The sequence below is a fragment of the Pongo pygmaeus genome, chromosome 14 (genome assembly GCF_028885625.2).
Source record: "Pongo pygmaeus isolate AG05252 chromosome 14, NHGRI_mPonPyg2-v2.0_pri, whole genome shotgun sequence".
Lineage (NCBI taxonomy): Eukaryota > Metazoa > Chordata > Mammalia > Primates > Hominidae > Pongo > Pongo pygmaeus.
The window spans coordinates 85,267,595-85,275,249 of record NC_072387.2 but is presented as its reverse complement, the minus strand read 5'-3'; positions in this window follow the sequence as shown (position 1 = coordinate 85,275,249).

Here is a 7,655-nt window from a genome sequence, read left to right as displayed (position 1 = left end):
CAAAAGTTGGTGGATGGATGTATTAGTCTGTTTTCATACTGCTATAAAGAAATAGCAGTATGGGTAATTAAGACTGGGTAATTTATAAAGGAAAGAGGTTTAATTGACTCAGTTCCACATGGCTGGGAAGGCCTCAGGAAACTTACAATTATGGTGGAAAGGGAAGCAGACACTTTCTTCACAAGCTGGCAGGAGAGAGAGTGTGTGAAGGAGGAACTGTCCAATACTTATAAAACCATCAGATCTCGTGAGAACTCACTCACTATCACAAGAACAGCATGGGGGAACCACCCTCATGATCCAATCATCTCCCTCCTTCAACACATGGGGATTACAGGTCCCTCCCTCAACACGCTGGAATTACAATTCAAGATGAGATGTGAGTGGGGACACGGAGCCAAACCAGATCAGTGGAGGTTGGGACCTACAACCTAATGAATTTGGGGGGTGTGTGTGTGTAAAAGTGAGAGTGTGTGTGTGTGTATCCCTACTCTTTTTATTGGATCAAAGGAGAGTCTTAGCTATTCAGATCACTGATGAAGTAGTAAGAGTTTCTAGTGGAAATAATGCCAGTTAGCTCCATTCATCATACATGAAATTAATTGTGCGACCTTTGGTTTCAGGATAGAAAGTTCTAGAAGCCCTTCAGTCTGTTCACTGCCCACAAAAAGGCTGCACAGCCATTCCCTTATATATTCCAGCTCCCTCCCCGGAAGCCACCTTTTCAAGACTACTTCTCTTCTTCAGGACTGATTTTATTATTTGCCAGGGACATCTGCTCCAAACCTTCTGCTTATTATTTCTAATGCAAAAGGTGAACTACTTTTCTAGAATGTCCATTATCACTTGTTTCTTCATTCTTTGTGAAATTTTACCTCCTTCTCCTAGCGGTTTGCAAATCATCAGTTTACCTGACCTCTCCATGCCCTGATGTGACACAGCAATGGGGCCAGCTCTCCTCAGGAACAGCTTCATTTCTTCACACCTACTAGCTGTTGTGAGACATGTGGCATGTATTATCTTTAATCCTCTAACTTAGGGAGACAATCTAGCAAAGAGGTTAAGAAAACAGGCCTTAGGATCAGTTTGCCCGGGTTCATAATCCCAGTTTCTACTTTAGCTGGCTGTGTGGCTTTGAATAAGGAACTTCATTTTTCTGTGCCTTTATTTGTTTATTTGGAAAATGGGAATAATAATAATGTACTACTTCATGAAGTGTTTGTGAAAATTCAAAGAGTTGACACAATGTAAGATACTTAGAAAGAGCCAGGCAGATAGTAAGTGCTCAAGAGATGTTACCTTATTATCCCCATGACAACTTTGCAAGGTGTATATTACTGCAGTATTCCTGGAGAGGTTATGAGGCTATATGGAGAGTAAATGGGAAAGGCACATTTTTTTGAGACAAGGTCTGGTACTATTGCCCCAGCTGGAGTGCAGTGGTGCAACCTCGGCTCACTGCAGCCTCCACCTCCCAGGCTCAAGCCTTCCTCCCACCTCAGCCTCCCGAGTAACTGGTACTATAGGCATATGCCACCACACCTGGCTAGTTTTTGTATTTTTTGTAGAGATGGAGTTTTGCCATGTTGGCTAGGCTGGTCTTGAATTTGTAAGCTTAAGTGATCCGCCCTCCTCAGCTTCTCACAGTGTTGGGATTACAGGAATGAGCCACCTCGCCCTGCAAAAAGGTCCATTTTAAACTTATAAATATTATCCAGAGCCTGTGCGCTTACCACACCTCACTGAGATAGTTTAGTAACACAACTAGATATTTGATCTAAGCCTTGATCAACCCCTGGACATAATTAAAAAGCAAGCAATGTAATAGCAACAATTTATGATAGTAGTTATGGGTATAAAATTTTGTGTTTCTCTGCTATAGAGCCAACAACACCCCTACCCCAAGCCTTTCAAAAGAGAAATAAGTTGTTTTTTTTTTTTCATGGCTTCTGCATTCAAGGCATGGAGGGAAAAGGAACAAAGTAAGAAAAGTGAGCCAGGAAGGGATGAGACTGTGACAGCTGTGGAGAAGAGGATTTCTCATTTTTCTTAGGGGAAAAGGTGTCTTAAACTTTAATCATTTTAAAAATAAATCTTTCACTGTGTGCTTTGTTTCTTTTTCTTTTTGTTTTATATCTGGGTTTTGCTGAAGACTTTTAAGACTTTTTTTCCTAGTGATTACATTCATACCTACAGCTTTGCATAGTATATTTAATCCTTTGTTTCATTTAAGGAATAGAAGTGTTTTTAATTGTCATAAGCTATGAATAATTCCTTCAGGGTTTGTGCTGCAGGGATCCTTCTTTAATAAGTTTTGCCTATTCAAAGTCACAATGGCATATTTGTTGCAGTAGCAATTAATTCCAGACAATGACCAAAGATGAAATTAGCACATATATTTCACCTTTCCTTTTGCCTCCCTCTACTCTGCTTCCTCATTTAGCTGATTATATTGTCTTTTTAGTGTTTGCTTTGTAATGGTAAATATACCTGTACCTTAGCCAGTGGATTACCGAGGGTGAGGCTGTGGGAGCTCTCCATACCAGATGCTATTAATAAGAATGTGCACTGTTCTTTAGAAAATTTTAAAATGATAATAAAACCATATATAAATCAATCTGGTCATTATTACTACCATGCACCAATAATACAATATCAGTGATAAAATATTCTTCCTTGTAAGGGCAGTCCACCCCGACCGTCAGCTTCCCCCTGTATATGTCTCGATCAGGCGCTTCACTTGCTTTATCTACACTCTTTTCCGCTGTACCAGATAAGAAACACAGAAAAATAGCAATAAGCCATTCTTCTCTTCCTTTATCCCTTTTCTATATTTGTCAGAACTTACAACATTTGTGTTATAGTCTACAGCCATACTCCCCATGTTTGCTTTTGTGAAATTATATGGATTCTGTGCCTCCCACAAATAATTGTTTTTATATATTAACACTTATCTCCATCTCCATTTTAGGTGAAATTTTCCTGGGGATAGCATGTCCTTTCAAGTGATAGATTTTTTTTAGTCCATAAAATACTCTAAATACATATATTTTTATGAATGATTGTCTCCATTTTTCCTCTTTGGGACATTGATTATGTGTATCACCTTTGCCTACCTAGTATTTTTTTTCTCTAACCTTCTAACTCTCTGCTTCCATTTCAATGTCCTCATTTTTACCATGTGTCTTTCTGTGTTTCCATCAATGTCTAGTCTTTGTTGTGCTGCTAATAGTTTTGCCTTTGGTTATGCAATGGCTTTATTTATGTATTTTTTGTTGTTTAGTTTTTGCTTTTACTTTTTCCTGATCTCTGCAACTCACATTTCATCTCCTTGTACTCTCTAACCACCTCTCCATTAGTCCTTATGTTTCTGCTTATACTATTACTATATTAGAGTGGTTGTCTTGTTAATTTTTTAATGAATAGTGAAATATCTGCTTACAGTTTTCATCTGCAATGTATTTTCAGTATATATTCTTCATCAACAATTTGTTTCTCTTTCCTTTGTTTTTATAGTAATGACTTTATGTATGTCTGTGCTGATTTCTTTTTCTTTAATTTTTCATCTTTGATTACGGTAATTTAATTTTTTTCATAAACCAGTTATACATATGAGGGTCATGTGGGGGAGGGAGCCAGGACAGGGTTAATTAAGGATAGAAATTTTCCTAATATCCCCTATTAACATCCATTAGCTCTTTGAGAATTTACTTTTCCCAGGCATAAAGTTAGTCACTTGTAGGGATATTTATAACGTAAAGACCCCTGCAGTTCCAACATGATCTCCAGAAACATAGCCTGCTTCGTAGAGTTGTATTACCAACATAACTCTTCAGCTGGCCCCCTTCTCAATTCTCAGAACAAAACCAAGCCAAAGGAAAACTTCCATGACAGCCAGTGAGCCTGTTTCCAATTTCCAAACTGAGGCTTTAGTTTTGCTTTTCTAAGTGAGGCCCCTAACTTTAAAAAGCACACATATTTCTGAGATCTACCAACATGGACATCCTGTCTCTAATTTCCCATATTCCTCTGTCTGACTGCCATCATCATTATACTACTCTGCTTACTCTGTTGTTTAGAATGTATGCTATCTCCCACTTTTATTGGAGGCAGATATTATATTTTCATTCATCATTCTCTTTTGCTCCTTTTGGGTAAGTCAAAAGGAGAGGAGGGAAATGACACTTTTAAAGTACCATCTTCAAAATGGAAGTCACAGGATCTTCTTATGAAAGCACCAATTTTGCAACTAAAAATGACATTTGGAGAGCAATAAAAAGAAAAGGAGAAGAAAGATTCAACTTCCCAGTAGAAAACCTGTCCTTCATAAAGAAAACCAAAGTAGTGACTATATATTCTTGGGTTCTTATTTACTTTTTGAACTGGCTACTATTTCTTTCAGAAAATCCATGACTAAATCATCTTGTTTGGCAAAACTTGTTAATAAATAAAGAGGTCATTTTACTTCAGTCCCAGAGATCTGTCATTGCAACAGGTACCAGAGACCAATAACAAGTGCCATTTTTAAAGCTTTTTCTTAATAGCAATGAGACTATGACTTATCCCATCATAGTATTAAATATATTGTTTTTTATTTAAAAATAAAGTTATAAAGTGGGAACACATTATTCACCAGAGAAAAAGAACCAGCTTACACACATTGACAGTCAGCTTTTTTTATTTGTGGGTGGCAGAAAGACGGTGAGACGAGAATTTTCACGAAATCAGCTGTCACACTTGACATTAAAGTTAATTGTCGATAAATGAAATCTTCTGACAGATTTTCTGTAGCCAATAAATTAGTAAAAGTGCTCTGCTTTGTGAAGCCAAGAATGTCAGCTAAAGGTCAACAACCAGGGCATTAAAATGTCCCCTTTCTGTAAAAGAGTGTTAAAATTGGACTATTCCTGCCTCAGTCTAAAACTGAAGAAAGCAAACAATAGCTACTAAGTGCTCCTGCATTCCAAAGTAAAGGGCAAGACCACTTCTGCAGAACTTGCAAGGTAAATAATAAGAAGTCAGTTTTTCCATGATTCACTCATCAACCATCTTGAGGGTATAAAAGGATTAACGTTAAAAAGTGGAGAACTACTGCCGAAAGTTACGGGGTGCTATAATACTTTCTCTTTCCATCATAGAAGAGGGGAAGAGGGTAAGTAAAAGAAGCTTCTAGTGACCTGCTAAGGGAGTTTGATCTTGACCACCTGGTACACGTAGTGTCCAAGAGTAACGTCAGACCATGCCTGACATTAGTGGAGAAGCTGAAACCTATAGCCACAGAGCAGAAAACTTCATTGGGAACAAAGTACCCTTCTTTGTGAGACAAGGGCAGGTGAGTGTTTTCTGTGTGAGATTTGGGTCACATGGAGAAAAAAACCTACCTGGAGCAATCTTAAAGAGGACTGATGGGAAGATTGTCTGCGACACACTGCTGGATATCCCAGAGGCTGAGACTCAATTCATGAGAATTACAAATAGAGAGCTCCAGTGGGAGTACTTACATGGAAGCTACAATCATAGCACCTGAAATAAAGGTAATCACCCTTGTAGCCCTGCCATAGACAGAAGGTACCAGATTTCATTCCCTTTTCAGAGGCAACTACTGTTTAACATTACCATAGATTCATTTTACCTGTTCTATAACTTCATGTAAATGAATTTATACAGTACATACTCTTTGGTGTCTGCTATATTTTGCTCAGAATAATGTTTTCGAGATAAATCCATAAAGTTGCATGTATTCGTAGGTTATTTTTTCTTATTATTACTGAATATGTTCCATTGCATAAATATAGTTCTGTATATTTATCTAGAAGTTCTACAGATTTTGTTTCTACATTTAAGTCTATTTTCCAATTTGAATGGTTTTATGTGTGGCACAAAGTATGGATTGAAGTTCATTATTTTTTCATACAGTTATCCAGTTGTTCCTGAAAAATTTCTTGGAAGGACTCTCATTTGTCCAGTGAATTATGCAACAACTTTTGTTGCACAACTAATTACCACAAAAATTAGTGGCTTAAAATAACTTTCATTTTGCTCACGATTTTGTGTGTTAGGAATTCAAAAAAAAGCTCTGCTGGGCAGTTCTTATTGGGGTTTCTCATCTGGCTGCAGTTAGGTGTTGCATGGGACTGCAATAATCTGAAGCCTCAATTGGGCTGGATGTCAAACGTGCCTTCCTCTCATGCCTGGCATGCTGGCTGGTTGCTGGAAGCTCAGGTGAGGGTATCAACCAAAGTATCCACGGGTGACTTCTCCAGCATGGCAATCAGAGGGTAGTCAAACTTCTGACATAATCATTGGCTTTCCCCGAAAAAGACTGACCTAAGAGAATCTGGCAGAAGGTGTGTGGCCATTCATGACCTACTCTCAGAAATTACATCGTGTCACTTCCATATTCTTTTGGTCAGAGAAATCACAACCCTATTTAGATTCAGGAGAATCCTACATCCTGAGAGGAAGTATATCTAAGAATTTGTGGTCATCTTTAAAACCACAATACCATATATGTGTGGATCTATTTCTGGACTGTATTCTGTTTTATTGATCTACAGTATTTGTCTGTCCTAATGTCACTAGCAATATCTTAATTACAGCAATTTAAAGTTAAGTCTTGAAATCAGATAGTATAAGCTCCTCATTGTTAAAATTGTTTTGGCTATCCTAAGTTCTTTTCATTTCCATATAAATCAGCTTGTCAGTTTCTATTAAATTTTTAAAAACCTGATTAGATTTCAACTGGCATTGTATTGAATCTATAGAAGAATATGGAAATAATTGATTTCTTAAAAATATTAAATGTTGCAATCCATAAATAGTATATTTCTCCATTCATTTAGGCCTTCTTTTATTCGTTGCAGCAATGTTTTGTGGTGGTTTTTTTTTTCATGTAGAGGTTTATATGTCTTTCATTAAACTTATTCCTATGTATTTTATATTTTTGATGCTACTGACTTTTAGAATTGACTTTTAATTTCATTTTCCTATTTTTCCTTGTTTGTATATAGAAAAGCAATTGTCTTTATATATTGACCTTGAACCCTGCAACCTGGCTAAATTCGCTAATTAATTCTAATACCTCCAGTATAATGTTGAAAAAAAGTCTTAAGAGTAAATATCTTTACTTTGTTCCCACACTTAGGGATCAAACTTGAAATTTGGGGTAATTATTTCTCCATTGTTTTTCTGCTTCAATCTCACCCTTCATTCTTTCAGGGACTCCAGTCTCACATAAATTAGGCTGATTGTTTTTGCCTCACAAATCTCTTAAGCTGTTCCTTTTTTCAGGTTTTTTTACTCTAATTCAATTTGGATACATCACTTTCTTCTACAGTTCTCAGTCTGCTGTTAAGCTCATCCAATGAATTTTTCTTCTTCTCAAGGATTACAGTCCATTGCTGCCTGGTGCCCATCATTTGAAAACAGTTGCTTAGTATATATTTGTCTAGATTTACAGTTGATTAGTTTAGGAGAACTAGTCAAGTGCCAGTTACCCTCATGGCTGGAAGGCCCACTGACGTTTCATTATCTAAGAGTGCCTGGAGACATATTGGAAGCTAGCTGAGATTTCATCCCAGTTGCAGAAATTAAATAACCACAATGTTTGAAAGGAAAATAATGAGAAAAAATAATTTTTTCTACTTGCACCCTAT